This window comes from Clupea harengus, unplaced genomic scaffold, assembly GCF_900700415.2.
Source record: "Clupea harengus unplaced genomic scaffold, Ch_v2.0.2, whole genome shotgun sequence".
Taxonomy (NCBI): Eukaryota; Metazoa; Chordata; class Actinopteri; order Clupeiformes; family Clupeidae; genus Clupea; species Clupea harengus.
In genome coordinates this window covers 10001-30000 of record NW_024880080.1, presented here as the reverse complement: position 1 = coordinate 30000, position 20000 = coordinate 10001, and the positions used below count along the sequence as shown (strand labels likewise).

The following is a 20000-nucleotide window of genomic DNA, read 5'->3' as shown; positions in this document are numbered from 1 at the left end:
ACACCTAACTCCTTGCTTATAGCAGGAACATGATTTTAAATCTGACACAAGAAAGTGCTCAGAGAGAAAAGCCTGACCTCTAGTGGTGAAGTGATAGAGCTGACAGGCCGGCCTGCAGGATGCTTTTTGCTGAAGCACAAGGGAGTCCCCAACCACACAAAACTTCCACCAATCATTCCAACGACAATGACGGAACACTTCCTATACATCCTCAAATGAGTTGCTTTAGTTAAACACATACCTGATTTTTTTTCCACAAAATCATTTTATGTCGAAGTCTAAGTTTGAGCAGCTTTGTGTCATTGTTGGCTATATAGCCCCATGTGCCCACTATCTCTCACAAATTGGGCTTTGTGGGTTTTCTCGCTGCTGGTCCTGAAGACCTAGCATTCTCTCATGGCTGCACAAGGCAAAGCATTACCCAGACACCCCAGAAGGCCATCTAGTTCTCATCACCACCAAATATACTGACTGCAGCCTTTAAGGGGACGAGGACCCTCAACAATGCCAGTCCAGAACCCCACCTGTAAATAACAAACTCAGGAGGTACATTTTCTACAAAGACACACTCTGCCAGTGAGAGGACTCCGGGGGGAGACGGGAGACGCTGGACGGGACGCTGTTTCAGGGGTAACCGTTCCACTCCAGGGAAACTCGAGCCTCTCCCTTTCACTCCACACCTACACTTGAGCTGAAAACCTCTGCAGCCATGTTGCCAAGCACATGATGCCTTGACCCGACTCGAAGGGATGAGTCTGCAGAAGTGATGGCCTCAGTGAGACCTTGCATCCCTTTCAACCAGTGCTGCCTGCAAGTGTGCACTTGTGTTATGCACATGTAACACATGCACACACACACACACACACACACACACACACACACACACACACAAATACAAATACAGAGGGAGAAAGAGGGGAGGTCATGAAGGGAAGAGAAATGGAATGCACCCGAGAGTGAGGCGTCTTCAGTGGAGAGGGGGCTGCTGCTGCTGCTGCTGCCTGACGCACATGCTCTGTTCTGTTGCCGGTGCAAAACAAGCCGAACGTGGTTTAGACCCATTTCCATTCTATTTCTATTCATTTTGTATTCTTTCCCAAGGTGTCGCTGTTACAGAAAGAAGAGAAAAGAAAAGGAAGAAAAAAAAAAAGAAGAAACTTTGGAGCGGAGCTTAAAGAAACTGCCTGTTGGGCTTTTTGGTAGCAGATGTGTTGTGTTTTATTGTTGTGCAAGTCTGGAGGTTTTCAGGGCAAATTCCAGATTCCCGATGAAACTCCCTGTCTTCCAGTCGCACACCCCACCCCACCCCACCCCACCCCACCCCGATTCCTCACAAGCCTCCAGAGACACATGAGGCAGTGAGAAGAGGGAACAAACAGCACTTCTACCATCCCCCTCGGAAAGTGGTGCCATGACGACAGGTTTCCACTGACAGAAGCGCAAGATGGCCGTGGGCCACGTCGACAGACACTTACGCTGAGGGAGGGAGGAAGGATGAGATGAGCGAGGAAACAAACGATAAAGGAGGAACGAGATGCCGATGGAAAGAATTTCTTGCCTTTTTTGGCTTTGTTTTTTGGAGGGGTTGATGGGAAATATTTCGGTGGCATACTAGAATCAGATATATATCTGACGATACATCCCTCCCAATTTCACTCATTCTCCAGCAACGAGATTCTAACCTAAACTCCTCAGCAGGGAGCCATGATCTGTTACCTTTACAGGGCCTGCTCCTCACTCATGTACCCAGCAGCACTGCATGCTGGGTGGGCGAGACAGTAGGCTGGAGCAGCTGTGGGACTGGGGGAGAACTCAAAACTTAGTTTGACCCCTGAACTCAAAACTTAGTTTGACCCCTGATGAAGTGGCCTCCGAGAGGATGGGGCGGTTGGAAGGACTATTGGGCCTCTACGTAGCTGCACAGTCCTGTCTGAAGCACAGTGTTAATGTGTGTGTGTGTGTGTGTGTGTGTGTGCGTGTGTGCGTGTGCGTGCGTGTGTGTGTGTGTGTGTGAAGGACTCTTGCTGCATCAGTTTGGGTTACACATGTGGCCTCTACGTAGCTGCACAGTCCTGTCTGAAGCACAGTGTTAATGTGTGTGTGTGTGCGTTTTTGTATGAGTGAAAACTTTGCACTAATATTTTTCTATGTTGTTTTTTGTAACATTTTTGTATTGTTCTATGGTTCATATTTGTGTTTTGTATGTAACTGCCAGTGAATTCTAGTGGAAATTTACGCAAGGTAAATTTGAATGGCGAATTTCTTTAAAGCGTACCGATGTAATTGACATTATCTCATGGTTACCAACCTTAAATATAAGAAATTATATTTAGTAGAGTACACATAACAGTTTGCAAAATTAATATGGTAAAAAAAAGATTATTCAAAGTGCATTTGTATCCAGTATGGCCCAATTTGTACACACTCCCCTGAAGAAGCTTCTGATCCAGCTCTAAAAGCTATATTGCTTCAGACGAAACCTGCTAATTTTAAGGCCAGGAGAAAAGAGTCTTATGTCAGACAACCGATGTAACACATGCTAGCGTGTGGGAGATAGCTAGGTCAGGCCTACCGCTGTAACACACGCACACTGCTAGCTTGTGGGGTATAGCTACAGTTGTATCACAAGCACACTGCTAGTGTGTGGGGGATAGCTAGGCCAGGCCAACTACGGTAACACAATCACACTGCTAGCATGTGTGGAATAGCTAGGTCAGACCTAACACAAGCACACTGCTAGCGTGTGGGGAATAGCTGGGTCAGGCCTACCGCTGTAACACAAGCACACTGCTAGCGTGTGGGGAATAGCTGGGTCAGGCCTACACATGGCCTCTGGTACGCTCAGTCGCTCTCTGAAGTGCTCTATGGTACGCCTTCATGTTAAGCTGATTTTGGTTTACATTTTAGACCTCTATAGAAGTTTAAGAGAAACAGAAACCAACACTGAAATCCAGGATTTTTCAGGTAACACTTATTTGCAGCACATCATAAAACTGATATAACCATGTCATAAATATGTCTTAGCTGTAAGGATGAGGCATAGACTATTGTGGCATTCACACAATTCTGTGATAGCTACTTATTACACTCTCATGCCATTGGACTGTCACAATGTCTAATGACATGACATGGCATCTGCAATGACAGGTTTATGACAGTTTTATGTCAGTATTAGAAGGTTCAAATTAAGTGTTACCCTTTTTCTTTATAGCACTGCCACATATTGTATAATGCTTTTGATCCACACACACACACACACACACACTCACACACACACACACACACACACACACACTCGCTCCATAAGTCTTCACGCTTCAAAAAGAGGTGGTGAAATGCCACCTGGTGGAGTGCGTGAGTAATTGTTTTATTGAAGTCTATTTGATCTCCACTGTACGATCTGGCAGTGCTTCTGTCAATGCCTTAATTAATGCAATCAAACTGTGAGTCAGTCTGTGAGAAATGTGTTGATTACACGCAAATAAATAAAATCAAATGCTTTTTAAAAAAGATTTTTAATTGGTACATGCTGCGTTATGGAGTGCAGTCCATTTGTATTTCACTTTCTCTCTATCTCTCTCACACACACACACATACACACACACACACACACACACACACACACACACACACAGACCCTGATGTCTACAAAGTGCCTTCAAGAAGCCAGTATTTTGCTGTGTATTTTCCTTTGGGTTTGTTGTGTTTAGGTTGAATAATCCATTCAATTATTTGATAAATGATAATGTATTGAATCTTGTCGAAATGACAGTTATTTTGTTATCATTGCCAATGTAATTTTGAAAAGATTTTTATACGCCTTTTCTATGAAATAAATAGCTACTTCATTCACAGTTTCAAAGTGTTGGCTGTGTTTCTCACCCTCACTAAACTAATAATTATTCATTGTTTATTCATGCTGTCACTGTAAGTGTAGTAAGTGTCCTTTTTCCTGTGGACGGTTATGTTTTTATATGTTACTTACCACTAACCATTATAATAATTATTATTATGCACCACCTCTACCACCATGGCAAAGTATTTATAATAATAATAATTATTATTATCATTATAATATTAAAAATTATTATAATAATAAAAATAATGATTAGATATTGTAGCATTATGCACTCTTAAAAAGAACATCATGTACTCGTATAAAAAGTGCATTTTGTATATTGTTTGTTGCCGTTTCCTAAGGAAACTTAATACAAATTGGGGTCTCATAAGCTCCATTCTAAAACATTAAATGAAGTGTAAATCTTCATAATAATAATACAAAAAACATACAAAAATGTGTAAAAGAAATCTTTACCCAGTAAATATGCGGAGTGCTTGGCTACCATTGACAGCAAGTTCAGTGCACAGGAAACCTGCAGTCCTTCACTCAGTCACTCTTCAAGCCTCTGACTCAAAGCTGCTCACTAACCCTCTGCGTTTGTTTATCTATTTACCCAACAGTGTAAGCGGCAAACTCTTTGACATTGAACATGTATTTATCAGGTGTACTGGCCTTTCAGAGCGGTCATTTCTAAACTGAAATAAAATGCTAACGCCGGGTGCTGGACTGTGCGTTTTCCATGAAAGAAACAGGGATGTAGAGCTTACCAGCAAAAACTGGTTACACCTTGAAAGTCTGCCAACCGTTCTTTTCTATAGACCTCGCCTCATCCTTCATCCTCTCCTCACCACACTGAATGCCGTCGCTCTGAATTCTAATTGGGAGTTTTCATCAACCTGTGGAAGCTTAATGTGAATGAGTGAATGAATGCTTTAAGAGATCACGACCGGGTGAATCTGCCAAATGTGAATGAGTGAATGAATGTTTTATGAAAGAGCATGATTGGGTGAATCTGCCAAATAAGGTGTCTATCTCACGCTTTCTCTCGTGCAGCTCTCTCTCTCTCCCTTTCTGTCTCTCACGCTCTAAATATTCCTCAACTGAAAGTCTTTTTCATACTGTAAGGCTTTTTCATATTCCTCCCCACATCCTTCCTCCTCTCCTCCCTTCCCCTCCCAGTCCTCCTTTTTTTATTTCTCCTCACAGTGCATTTTCTCATGTGCCCGTCTTTCACACAGGAAATGAGCACTTTTAAATCCTTTCATTAAAAAAAGATAGAAAAAAAACCCATCTAGCTCTGCAAAGCTTAGCAGTGTGTGTCCTGGCATGTTCGCTCGGACACAACGTGGCACGTGGTTGAAAAACCATCAGATGTTTGGCAGATGCCGTCTACCCACTGACCTTCAGTGGATTCCAAGGGCGATCACCGATGGCCGGGAGATGGGCCAAATCCATCCTGGATTTTAGTCTCCGCCGAGCGACTTTGGGATAGCCTCAGAATCTGGGTCTGAGTCTGCTGGAGGTTGTGTACTCTAGGACATAGAGGCCATCCTACCCAGCTGTGACCCAGATCCCTGTGCTGTGTTGTAAAGCAGCATTTCATCAGTCTTTCAACCTACTCTGTCGGCCATGTCTGTAGAATACGGTGAATTACAACAAATACTTGTGCTACTGTCGTTACTTAGACAAAGACAGCTGATATAAAGTTATACTGCGAGATGAGAGACTGAAAACTTTACTCTTAATAAACACTTTGAGATATATGCTTGTTTCGTATGATATCCTCATCAGTTATATGAGAATACCTTAGAAGAAAGTTGAAGTTTCATTTCATTTGACAACACTTGATCAACACTGTATTTGTTTCCCACATATGTAATTCAGTGTTTTATTGTCCATAAAACTAGATCCACAGTTGGTATGAGCAGAGATAGATTTTCCTGGAACAGCCACCCCTTATTTGAAACAACACATTATGCAGAACTAATTTGAAGTCTTTCAAAATGTGAAAAACTACATTTTTATCGTGGGTCAGATCTGACGTATTTAGCCCTGTGTCCATCATTACTATGTTTCTTTGAAACCCAGAAATGATTATGTGTGTCCAGTGATTAAAATAACTGCAGCAGTATTTATGTGTGTGAGTCTGTGTGTGTCTTCGCTTTAAACTCTGAGTGCTCAGACAGGGGTTTGGCTCTTGCTCCCACGTGTCATTCCTGTTGTGGCATAACCTGCTTGCATGTCTCCCACACTACCACTATTTTGACATCAGGCGATGAAGGAATAAAGGGGCTGCCATGACCACAACTGATTGTGACAACATACCATTGTTACATCATGACAATCATGCCATTGGACACGGTCTCTCATGAAACCCTATGACAGGATAAGGCACCTGCCATGACAGGTTAAGAGAGAACTATCTCCTAGAGTCATTATTTCATGAAGTGAACTCCAGGTCAGTGACTCATAGCTGAAGTGACTAACGCTCCTCCAGCTGCTCAGTCCAGCTCACATCTGTGTGTGCAGGGTGATTTATGCTGTGTGTGTGTCTGTGTGTGCAGGGTGATTTATGCTGTGTGTGTGTGTGTGTCTGTGTGTGTGTGTGTGTGTGTGTGTGTGTGTGTGTGTGTCTGTGTGTGTGTGTGTGTGTGTGTGTGTGTGTGTGTGTGTGCGTATTTGTGTCTCTGTGTGTGTGTGTGCATATTTGTGTCTCTGTGTGTGTGTGTGTGTGTGTGTGTCTGTGTCTGTGTGTGTGTGTGTGTGTGTGTGTGTGTGTGTCTGTGTCTGTGTGTGTGTCTGTGTGTGTGTGTGTGTGTGTGTGTGTGTGTGTGTGTGTGTGTGTGTGTGTGTGTGTGTGTGTGTGTGTGTGTGTGTGTGTGCAGGGTGATTTAGGTTGAAGTGTCATCATGTGGTCATGGGGCAGAGCACACAAGAATGTGATGAAGAAAACAAACTCCAACAGCAGAGCTTAGAAAAACAACTTGCACATCAGGTGTGTGTGTGTGTGTGTGTGTGTGTGTGTGTGTGTGTGTGTGTGTGTGTGTGTGTGTCAGAAGGAAGTCATCTTTTACTCTTTGACTTGGGAAATATATATACTATATGCCATGAATGGAATTGTTCTCTGTAGTCCAAATGAACACATTGATCTGTATTATTGAAAACCGGTACTGAATCTAGGAAATTAAAAAGTACCGTTGAAATGTCATTGATTGTCCACTTTAAAGTGAAAGAAGGTAATTTGTGAATTTGTGAAGGTTTTTTTTCACTTCATTCAACCGAAAAAGAGACTAGAAAAGACTCTGATGTCTGCGGCTGTTCAGCTCCATGGTGATGAGGCCTAAGCCCAGCCCCTTTCCCATTAAGGAAAACTGCATTAGGTTGGCCTGAAGATTAATTGGTTTGGAGATTTTTCCTTGCAAGAGTATTGACACATCGACGCGCAGTAATGTCTAATTTAAGAAAACTAATTAAAACACAGCAAAGGGCATTGGTTATGAAATCACCGATGCCAATTTGGACTGTGACTAATTGTGTGTGTGTGTGTGTGTGTGTGTGTGTGTGTGTGTGTGTGTGTGTGTGTGTGTGTGTGTGTGTGTGTGTGTGTGTGTGTGTGTGTGTGTGTGTGTGTGTGTGTGTGTGTGTGACTGATTGGCTTCCTCTGCTGTTTCATGTCCAATGGCTCTTTGTGTTGTAATTATTTCTCTGAGTGTTTACAGCCCTCCAATCAGCAGGGGACTAACATGACCCAGTCTACATCGAGTCTATCAGCACAGACAACACAACAACAATAACAATCATAAATATCATAGGGAACAAAGACAAATGAACACGCAAGATACTGTTTTTTTTTTTTGAGCAAATCCACTTTATTTTTAATTCATTTATATATTTTTATTATTTTTTTTTCCTCAAAATTTATAACAGCAAGAATGAAATATAGCCTTAAAAGCTGACTCAAAAGGTTCCCATTGTGTAGCAGTTGTCCACCTGATGAGGCCCTGTGATAAAACCCACTGAATGCTGCTTGTCTGAGTTCTAATTGGATAGTTTTCAGCAACCTGTGAAAGCCTAATTGAGTGAATGCGTGCTGTAAGAGATCACGACCAGGTGAATCTGTTGAAAAAGTTGTCTCTTTCCCGCTCTCTCTCTCCCTCTCTCTCCCTCTCTCTCCTTCCTCGTCTCTCACTCTCACTCTCTCTTTCTCCCACAGCTCTCTCTTTCTCTATCTCTCCCTCTCTAAATCCTTCTCAACTGAAAGTCTGATTATTTTGTCGGTTATGGCTTAAGATTGTGGCATCCGCCTGTTATGAGTCATCGTCAGTATTTTTCAGACACCTGGCTACACGATGGAAACCCTTTCAAAAAAGCCCTAAATAATAACATTAGCTTAAACAAACTGCAGCAGAGGACGTAATACATTATTAAGCACTACAAGCAGAACAAAATAAAAAAAGGTAAGTCTCAGATTACACTGTATCATAAGTGTGTACATTCAGTAGGTGAAAAAGTGATCGCTACCACCAAACACCGGAGTTCAGCTCCTTTGGGTGAGTGACATGTTATCTAACTGCTGTTGTAGTCAGTTAACTAATAGAGTTTCTCCACAGATCATCCAGATGGGCGCTAACTCTAGAGAGTCAGAGTCCGGGCCATCACTGGGCCATCACTGGGCCATCATTGGGCCAGAAGTGAGCCACATCCATCTACCATCTGGGCAAGTTTATACTCTGTCTACAAGTCCATATTGTGACTATCACTTTCATCTACTTAAAGTACAACCAATGAGCAGAAAAAACATACTTATAGCTATGGAGCGTGTACTGTATGTGTGTGTTTGTGTGTAGATGTTACTACTCTTAAAAACCGCAGTGAGTCTTTTCATATCTTTTTTTAAACAAATAGTTTAAACACTGTTTATTTTTGTTCTCTTTTTTTTCTCTTTATGTCCATTACATTGATATTATAACTGTTTACCATAAATAAGTTCTGTTGTATAACATGTTTATGTAATCAATATTACTCTGTTTTTCGAAAGTTTTTATCTTTTCTTTTCTCATCTTTTTAAAATCTCAAGATATCTTGTTCTTCCCTTTAACATGCAAAACCCTTGGGGCTGAAGTTATGGAACAGGACTGGATTTTCTCAGTGGGTTTTGACCTTTCACCTTTGACCTATGGTATGGTCCTGCCACATCCCTGTGGGTGCTGGCAAAACACACTCCATCAGAAGGCAGATTCCGCGGAGGCCAATGGTTACTTCTCCACAACGTTTCAGGTTTTTTTTCCCATGGCAAACTACAAGCCGCTGACAAAAAAAGCAAAGCAACATTTCCTCGCCATCTCCAGAGAAGAGGGTTTGGTGGTCAGGGGTATCCGAGTTTATACTCTATGAGTGCCACTTTTTGCAAGCAAGTTTTGTTCAGCCTGTCTTTTGCTTCTTTTTTTTTTTCAAATTATCCTTAAGAAAATTCCTCATATTTATAGACATTTTTTTTATTATTCAAAATAAGATCTCAATATTATACACGATTCTCTCTTTTTTGACTATGTACAGAAGTGCAAAAAAGTCAACCTTCATCCCCTACATTCCAGCACGTGCTTGTAAGTGACCAACTGCATGGGGGGGGCTAGGGAGCTCTATGGTCAAGCCCCCCCACCCCCCCTCCCATGCATCAGTGCCATGTCTTTTAACCTCCGGACCTAAATCCTCCGACAGAATGATCATATGCAGCTTTTTTTTTTTTCTTCTTTAAACAAGGCCAGGCCTCCAAGGGAGATTGGAAATATTTAAACAATAGTTACTATTTGAAATCAATACAGTAGAAAATAATTCTAACATCAAAGAACTCTATTTTTATATCGTAGATATATAGTTTTTCTTCTTCTGTATCTTCGACTTGTTCTCTAATTAGAATGACTAGATACAAACCAGACACTCATTCAAATATTATACTGTTATTAGCAGTTGCCGTTGCCACCGCAATGACTCCATTTCTTCCATAGCAAGTATTTCCTCATGTAAGATATCCATATAAAAGATCTTTGTTCGAATAATTCAAACATTTACGGACAAAATAAACAAAATTCTTACATTTCACTACAAAATAAAAATCATTTAGTTTACAATTATACTACTAATACTTAAATCAAGACTGCACGGAAAATTCAAAAAACGGAGTATGTCGTGATGAACACAAAAGCACACACTATCTCTAGTAGCTCATCCTGCAAAAGTTCTATAAAATCTAATCCAACAAAAAAACTAATATTATAACAGTATCCAAGCTGTTAATACTATGAAATGAAACACACCTACTTTAAGTAAGTAACAAATAAACCAACAAATACCATGGAATCAAAATGATGAGATGGCAAAAATCATGGTCAAATGAAGGTGAAACAATCCTGTGAGTGACATTGGCTTTGCTGTGTCAGAGATGACCTTGTGATTTTGAAAATGGCGTACAATGTGGCACTTAAAAACTCATCATGTGTGCTCTAAGGCCTTGGTTTCGGAAACATACAATCATTTTAAGTCGCCCTCTTGCCCCCGTTGTGTTTGTACTCTTGCCGTTACCCCTCAGAGCCTTGTTTCTACTACTTCAGACAAGGTCTGTCGACTGATGACATTTTGAATTCAGAGAAATAAATTAAGCTGAAAGACTCCCACAGGTGCCGGGCCGAGAGAATCAGTCCTTTTACGCTACTCGTAGTTTTCCCAATGGACATATGCAACTCTCTATCTCGCAACAACTGGTTCTGATTCCGACACCAACACAAGTGTGTAACAGCACTTAACGAAGCCACCTGCTCAATTAAATCTCCAAACCAAACAAACCTTTGAAAAAAAAAAACATGGAGAAAAAAAAGAACTTTGGCTGAATCTGTGTTTTAAAATACTCACTGTCACACAACTAATTTCACATCCTCTGAACCAGAAACTAGAAAAATACATACCAGACTCACAAGCTCTTATCGTAATTAAAGAACACGAAGAACAATCAAATAATTAAAAAAAACAAATAGTACCAATAAAACCTTTAAAAAAATGCGAGAAATAAACAAGAGAGAGAAGAAATCACATAAAAAAAAAACACCCAAAACACAGTGTCTGCCCTGTCACGTCCTCATCATACTGATTTGGTTAAGCATGCATATATATATAGATTCTGTAGCAGTTTGTCTGCTATCTCTCTGTCCTCCTCAGTTTTTTAGTCTCTGCTGGCTCCTGTGAGACTGAGGAGAGCATAGCGCATTCAACGTTTTAGGGCAAAAGCCATTTCTGGATAAAGCCTTTTAGAGTCTGCAGACTTTCATGCTTCTGAACAGAAAAAAAACAACAAAACAAGGGGGAAAACTGTGGGAATACAAAACAAAAACGAAACAAAAGTCTGGAAACGCCCAACCCTCACGATCACTATCTCAGGGAAACAACACATCGATTGTGAAAAGAAACCAAAAAAAACTCTGAAAAAAAATGAAGAAAAGAGTATTTCCATTCACAAAAACAAAACCAATGGCAACAAGTCTTTCCGTGACCTGTGACCTTCTGTAAGAACACAATCCATAGACTCGTAATGGCAAAAGGATGCAAATGAATAAAATTCAAACGTATTGTGCATCTGTATCTCCTGGGGCAGGAAGGCAAGAAAGAGACCTCCCAAACAGCAGCCTGCGTGAGGAGCAGATCCCACCCAGCTCTAGGCCACGTACCATTCCAGCATCTTCTACAGTCTGGCTTTACATTTGAGACTTAAAGGCATTATGCAGGTGAACACATTAACACTGGTGGACATCCCTCTCTCTGGTCTCTCTCTCTCGCTTCGTCTCTCTATTTGGATGAAAGTATTGTCTATGGCACTTGATGTGCAATCAGCAACATGAAAACTACGAAAGCCTCAATGTGCTTTAAAAGGTTCACTGCTGCGTGTTTGACCCAGAAGAACATTCAGCTGTCATGAAGTGACGATTCTGAACCCAAAGTACCCCTCCCTAATACCCCACCCCAATACCCACCCCATCCCTCCCACGAACCCCCCTGTCCTTGTACAATCGAGGTCTTTAAGGAGTAGAGCCACCTAGCGAAAGTATACTGTGTGCATGCACAATTTTCTTTGACAATGTGTTTTGTTCTTCTACGTTCTTTCTCTCTGTTTTATAACAAGGTGCACCTTTTGTTGTGTAAACCTCAAAAAAAGAAGAGCGAAATGCATTCACACACACACACACACACACACACACACACACACACACAGTTATGCACAAAATAAGAAATCATTTCTTTCATTCTACCGATGTCTACTGATGTACTGAAAAAGAAGTTATAAACGAACTAAAATCGAAAAAGGCGAGACAGACATGTCTTTGTTGTTTGCATTCGTTATGAGAGGTGGATGCAGAGAAGCCACCAAGAGCTGAAAAAAAAACACAGGCAGTCAGTGATGTTTTGTTGACACTCAGGAGCGAAGACGAACCCAAGAGACTGCTGGGGGAAAAGGGACGGGTGAAGTCTGAGTCCGATTAACTCGTTGAGGCTTTCACAACAATGTTCACTTTCTTTTCTTTTTCTTTTTCTTCTTTGTTTTCTTCCTCCCTCTCTTCCTCTTCTTTTTCTTCTTCTTCTTCTTGTTTTTCATTCTGTATCTATGCATTCATGGTGGTGATCTCTAGATGGTGGCACACCAGTTCACTCCGACACGGTCTGAAAAACAACACCACAATGGAAATAAATTTATTTTCGGCGCAAGGAAATAAGCAATCAATGAAGATGCTATATGGGCACATGGTTGAGCCCAATAAAGACTCTTCTATACATATCTGACTCAGCCAACAGAGCTTTGAAGGTTACTAACTCTAACATCCTGCCAAGATCCCCATTAAGGGTCAAGCAAGGGAGGACAATGGAGGCATGGCGAGGAGAAGGAGAAAGCAAACAGAACGCAGGAGGAATTCAGAGGAAAAATAAAAACAGGAACTTACTGCTCAGGATGGTGAAACATCTACATCTGAGTCATGTATTTGTGACTAGCCAGATGCTCCGCAGATATAATAGGAATCTGGGGGGGGGGGGGGGGGGGGGGGGGGGAGGGAGAACACAGAACAAGGTTTAGGATGACGTCAGAACTGTGCAGGGGAATCACTCCATCAGATTACAGAAGGTCTTCGCCGACTCAACAACCGCGGGTCTTTTGAGGAAACACTTTACTTTAGGGAACAAATGTTAGTCATTAACAAATAACTACTAAGTCTTTATTAGACTAATTAACACATTTAACTAAGACAAATAACTAATTAGCTGTATAAGTGCCCCATACAGTCTGCATTAAGCACCATTAATAATTAGGCCTGTATTCACCAATTTCTTATTCTCATTGAATAGGTAATTTATTCTTGCAACACCCTTAACACTTCAGACCCTAAGGCCTATTTGGTAGTCTGCCATGCCTTGATATTTTTGTATATTTCACCTAACTAAAAACAATGAGGCAAAAGTGGCATGTATGATTATATTCTAGAAGACCTCGGCAATAATAACATGAAACTTTTTTATTTAAATTAAATCTAAACATACTCTGAAATACCACCAGATGCCCCACTATACTACAATTATTTGACAAATTCAGATAGTGTAGAGGCAACAAACTTTTAATTTTGGTTCTTATTATATATCAGTAAGCTTAGGCTAAGACCAATTAGTTGGTTATTAAGGATTTACCAATAATAAATGACATATTCAGTGGGAATAATTATTGGCGAATACAGGCCTAATAAATTATCAGTGATGCTTAATGCAGTTTATTAGGAACCTATACAGACACATATTAGTTTTGTGTTAATGGCTAACATATGTTCCCTAAAATGAGGTGCTACCTTTTTGTATTGTAAGAGCCCACAGTGTAAGATCTGCAACACATCAAAGATGGAACAGAACAGAAATGTGGAGGAGGGGAGATGTGTATCATTAAAGAAACTAAAAGGCAAAAGACTTGGCCCACGCTTACAGATAATTGTTCCTCCAAAAGGCCCCCAAAAAGTGCTGTGCGAGAATTTGACGGAGCCAGAGAGTTCAAGTAAGAACACTTTGCAGAAAATCCCCATATCCATTGTGGATGACCTTTACAAAAGCTGTTTGGCTTCAATATGCCGCAATTCTCTGAGCTGAGGTGTTTTTTTTTTTACTCTCACAGAACTGCAGACAAGCTAAATGATTCAAGCACATGGACCAACATTATCCCAAATAGCAAAGCTCATGTGGATTTGCCAACTTCACCCTTTCCTTTTAATGCCCCCCCCCCCCCCTCCCACCCCTCCCCAGCCCCCCCCACCCAACATGGAACAGTACAAAGTTTCCCCTCTTAAGCCAGATCACAGCAGCACAAAAGCAGATGTTTGTAAGGGGTTGACAGAGAGAGAGAAAGACTTGTGATCACCGAGCCATGTCGAAACACAATGAGCGAAGGCGACAGAGAAGTACAGAGAGAAGCAGAGGACGCTCAATTATCAGAAGCGACGAGGGGAACGAGCCGTGCAAGGAGGCTGTGTGTGTGTGTGCGTGTGTGCGTGTGTGCGTGTGTGCGTGTGTGTGTGCGTGTGTGTGTGTGTGCGTGCGTGCGTGTGTTTGTGTGCGTGTCGCGTACAGGACGCAGCATATAGAGAGCACTTTGTTATTAATCTCAGGATGATGAGCTCGTTCATACGTACCAAATGCATATACTCATGGCCTGTCGACTTTGATACTGGTGGTTCCTCGAAAATGAGAAGGGATGAGAGTTTCAAATTAAATTGGGCTCAGGAAATGGATGGTTATTGTGCCAGATGCTTCTATCAAGGGCCGTGATAAATACACTTGTCCACAGTCCGTACTGCATAAATCTGTTAAATGTGTGCTGTTTATTTTGGATGGTTCTCTATCAGGCTAGACAGTGCTTTGCAGGACTGCTGAAGGGTCTTTTTTCAAGATGCCTAATCATAGTGTCAGAAACTGTGTCTGCAAGTAGGTCAGAAAGATGGAGGCCTCATTCTGAAAGTCACAAAGCCCACAATCCTGGCACACTCAGGATCCAGCATATCTACTGGGTTAGGGTTTTCAGAACATACCCCCGAACCAAACCAAACCAAACCCATTCGAAACAAAAAACAAAACATATCAGCGCAAACAAACTAACAAACAAACAAACAAACAAACAAAAAAGACTGTTTAAGGGAGCAAACCTGATTGGCTGTGGCGGTGGCGAAGGGAACACTTGTGGCGGATGAGTTGGCTGCAGACACAGTGGCGGGCGAAGCACCGTGCATCATGGGAACTTTGTGGAGGGAAAACCAGAAGAGACCAATGAACAGAGAGACATACACAAAGACATTAAAATAATTATAATTTTTGTTGTTGCTAAGGGAGGTGTGATGAGTAGAGGTTAATGTCAGGCTCTATCTGGGATGAGCTGTGGCACTTTAGAGAGACATGCCGTCAGACTGCGAAGCAAGGGTGCAACATTTCACAGCAGGGGAAGTAGATCAAAACAACACCACATTATACAGTATGTGCTCAACTGTCAGTACTATATCGTATATTATATCCTATTTCGATGTCCCCTTTAAAATGTTTTTCTAACTAAGGACCGTATTCTGCCATGCGCCTAAGTACAAAAGAGCACGCAGCTTCACACTTCTCCCCTTGACTTAAGTCTGTGATTTGACCGCGAAGCCATTATCCATTACACTTGTGCAGACGCCTGGGTGAATAACTTTCAAGCCACAGTAATCATCGTTCTCTGCCGGCCCTAATCGAAAGAATGAGTGTTCTGTCTGTCCCTGCATCTGGTTTGCTTCAGAGGGTGGCTGATATGATGCCCATATCTTAAGTCCTTTTCAGTCATCAGTGGGAAGGTGTTTGATTGCTTGATTTTTGAGAGTTTAATAATAGGTTTGGCAATATGATCTCAAGCTGGGATATTGAAATGTGCATGATGAAACCTGCCTTTCCTCAACAGTGAGCTTTTTAACTCAACACTTCAAGCACTCTACAAATTGGCCTCGCAAATGTGTAATTTGGCAAATTTACCTCTTTGTTAGGTTGATATGACAGATAGAAAGAAAAGTTTTCATTTAAAATTATCTGAAATACAATTCTCCCTTTCCTTTCATAACAAAATCAAAGTCTGGTTCACGCTTTGCATGGATTTTTAAGGAGATTCAGGTTAATGGAAAAGTCCATGTTTTCCCAACAGCCAAAATAAACGATAAACGGCAGTGACTCTGTTAACATAACTTTCTGACTTTAAAACCAAAATTTGACACTCAAACGTGATTGCACAACGCTATTTGTACATGTATTATAATGTTAGAACTAGGCCTAATGCCTACTTGAAACGTAATATGGTGTTTCGCCTTGTAGTGGCCCTTGACAGCAGCCCTCTGAAGTCAAGGTCGGAATACGCCTAAATGGTGTTTACTTAAGAAACACACAGATTTGGGGTTTGCTCTGCCTGAAGCGTGTAACTGCCTTCATGCTGCGCAAATCACAGACTTAAGTCAAGTCTAGAATACGTATGTACTGGAACGTTTTTACTTAAAACACATGGAATACGGCCCTGAGAGGGAAACTCTTACATATAGCCATTAGCAAAGTCAACTAATCTAGCTTGTGAAGATGTCAAACATACAGCCTTGTAAACACAACCACCACTAAAGTCATCTTTGATTTTCTAACCTATCAAAATATGAATAGCCTTTCAACTGAAATGTTTACTGTATGAGGGGAGCACGAGTCAAATAGTGACATGAGTGTTACTGACTAATTAGCTTTTTTCTGCCAATCTAATGGGTATTTAACTAAACTATAAATAAAACACCACCACCATTAAATGTTTTACTATATCAAAACATAAACAGCCTCTTCTGACTCACACTCCACTCACACATTGCCTCAGTCCACACCTGTTCTCTTCACAGAAAGCTGTAAGCTTTAGAGTATTTGTGTTTATTTGTGCTCTCTCTCTCTCTCTCTCTGTCTCTCTCTCTCTCTCTCTATTTCTCTTTGAGAGGGAAATGTCAATTGAATGCCAGACTTGGGATTCAATTGGCCTCTCTTAGAATGGCTGCATGACACCTGGTCTCTGAAGAGAGCAAACATCTAAAGGTGGGTTGAGACAGAGTGTGAGTACTGACAAAGAAAGACAAAAAAATACAACAAAACATTGGATAAAGAAAAGCTAGCACCTACCAACACTTGTTGCAGGTGCCATGCACAATATTGAGCCTGGCCGTCATGCATTGTGACAGGAAGTGGATCGTAGAAAGGGGAAGAGTGAGGAGAAGAATCAACATAACTCAGCTCACCAGTCATTAAATGGTGAACTCAGAACAGACAAGGAAGAGAGGGAGGTTATGGGGAACAGGGGAAAGGTCAAGGTCAATGTCAAGGTCAAATGGGCTCTCACATTCAACCAGTACACAAAAAAGGTGACATTAGTCAGGAGCAGTGACAGTGAGAGACAGTGTACTCATTTTCATTAGTCTAAAAACAGTGCTAAACCAACTTGGGAAATATTACTAAAGCAAATATCTGTCTACGGCCCTGAGGAGTTGTAAGAGATAAAACAGGCTATTACATTTTGTTCATTTCCTGTACATGTGGAGAGAACACCTACAGCCTAAGCCTGAAAAAAATCACGTGTAGGGCAAGCATTACGTGCGAGGCTGTCTAATGTACAGAGTGGACACTTGTCTAGGTGGTGAACACAAAGAATAGGCCCCTGAGGCAGCCATGGCAGTGAGGGGAATAAGGGTCTTTAGGACCCCGAGGACATCAGCAGGTTAGGGGAGGGGGTGGAAGCGGGGTGTGGCAGGCCTCTCTGTCTGTGCAGTAAAGGGTTTGAGCAGGGGGTGAAGGCACTTGGTACGGCCCATGTGATGAAGGAGTTGGAGCAGGGGGTGAAGGCACTTGGTATGGCCCATGTGCTGAAGCCCTTCGGGAGTCTGCATAGCGCCTGGTGGTGTGGAGATTGATTCCATCGCCTGTGGTGGCACTCGATCAATAGCAGGGCTGGGGGGCTATTTTTAGGGCTGTCAGGGAGGGGGGTATTTGTGGGGCATTGGGGATGACTGGGCTGAGCTGGAGCCAGCGTGTGTCTGTGTGTGTGTGTGAGTGTGTGTGTGTGTGTGTGTGTGTGTGTGTGTGCGTCCGTGCGTGTGTGTGTGTGTGCGTGCTAGTATGTGTGTGTGTGTGTGTGTGTGTGTGTGTGTGTGTGTGTGTGTGTGTGTGTGTGTGTGTGTGTGTGTGTGTGTGTGTGTGTGTGTGTGTGTGTGTGTGTGTGTGTGTGTGTGTGTGTGTGTGTGTGCGTCCGTGCGTGTGTGTGTGTGTGCGTGCTAGTATGTGTGTGTGTGTGTGTGTGTGTGTGTGTGTGTGTGTGTGTGTGTGTGTGTGTGTGTGTGTGTGTGTGTGTGTGTGTGTGTGTGTGTGTGTGTGCTTGCAAGAGTGTTGGTGAAGATGGTTCACCTTGACTGGGCTTCCAGAGCGGGGCTGCAGTACAGCTCTGCGAGTTAAGGACACACCGCAGTGAGCAGGTGCTGTGCCAGATGCATGGCAAATACTCAGGGACTGTGTGTATGTGTGTGTGGCACGTGTGTGTGCACGTGCGTGCATGTGTGTGCAGGTATACGTGTGTGTGTGTGTGCGCGTGTGTGTGTCCGTGCTTGTGTGTGCGCGCGTGTGTGTGTGTGTGTGTGCGCGTGCATGTGTGTGCATGTGCGTGCAGGTTTATGTGTGTGTGTGTGTGTGTGTGTGTGTGGGTGTGCGTGTGTGCGTTTGTGTGTGTGTGCGTGTGTGCGTGTGTGTGCATGTGTGTGTGTGTGTGCTTGTCTGTGGCGACCTGGTGCCATCAAAGCATGACCCATACTGTATACTACACCCACCCAACAGGAGAGTCAACTGCCTACATGCTAAATGAATACAATTAATACAGTGGGCTGTGTGTGGCCAGACACGACAGCTTTGGTTGATCTGGTGTGAGCTGAGAAAAATAGATAATGGACAGGAGACCAAGATTTACAAACATAGCACTGTAAAAATAAACTGGCTCCATCATAGCAGATCCGACAGTGACTTCTTAACAACACTCCAGATTCTTCTGATGTTGCCATAGTAACATTTCATTTAATAACATTTCATTGAATCTATGAAATCTGTCCTCATCATTAGAGTGTGCTGTTCCTTGGACTTGTATATGGATACTTTTGCTACTTTTCAAAATTATTGAGATATCGACCGCTGGTAGAGCCCATTCATCAGCTTGAATGCCACTATTAGCTAATTAGTGTGGTGTCTGGGAGTCTGGGGCATGTTAACAAAAATGTAACCACAGGAGTGGAGATGGGAGGCAAAGACACTAGCGACATTTGCTCCGTCTCAGCCATTATAGGGAGCATACAAATAAAGTTGTGCTTATCCTAAAGTGTCTGCTTCATATGTTGTCTCATATGATTTATGTTTTGGTACAAGTATGTGAGAAAAAAAATAAAAAATAAAAAATATTGCATTGCAAGTGTGTGTGATTAAGCATGTGTATATATAAGTGTGTTTGTGTGTGATTGGGCATGTCTGTGTACATGTGTGTGTGTGTGTGTGTGACTGGGCATGTCTATATACGTGTGTGTGTGTGTATAAAGAATAAGAGTGAGTGATAAGCTCCTGATCATCCTGTCTGTCTGGCACTTGCAGTAACAGTAGCTTGAAGCTAGCAATCATTCTGGCACTGAAGATACCTGGGATTTTAGCAATTAGTTTAAATTTTAAACATGAATGCCCTTGGCATCTATGATGAAGTGTTTATGTCTGTAGGTGGACACTGACAGTAAATTACGCGTGTGCCTATTGAAGCCTAAGTGTATGGGTGACATCAGAGGTGACGTGGGATTGGGGGTCAGGGGTTAGGGGTCAAGGGTCAGCACCAGAACTATGCCTTTGTGAACTGAGAGCAGAGAGCAGAGACTGCATTGACCAATTAGCTTGTTATGTCAGTGGGAGTGGACAGAGACAGTCAATGAGCATATTAAAAATCTTGGTGTCTGGGTGTCATTAGAGGTCACAAGAACAGTCAGATTTCGGGGTCATAGGTCAGTGTCAGTGGGGTAGTGAGGGCATCCCTACCTGATGGTATGAA

General features: G+C 42.2%; 1 protein-coding gene and 1 pseudogene across 1 annotated transcript in view; one reads left to right on the top strand and one right to left on the bottom strand.

Annotated features, from left to right (window-relative positions):
* LOC122131231 (tyrosine-protein kinase receptor UFO-like) overlaps nucleotides 1-3857 on the top strand; it is an 8826-nt gene extending 4969 nt beyond the window's left edge. Inside the window, exon 8 of the mRNA XM_042706122.1 lies at nucleotides 1-3857. This exon is cut by the window's left edge and continues 630 nt beyond it. The gene's annotated coding sequence lies outside the window, so the exon portion shown is untranslated.
* Nucleotides 3858-12396: 8539 nt separating this feature from the next.
* The window catches only part of LOC105895776, a 10120-nt pseudogene continuing 2516 nt past the window's right edge, over nucleotides 12397-20000 (bottom strand).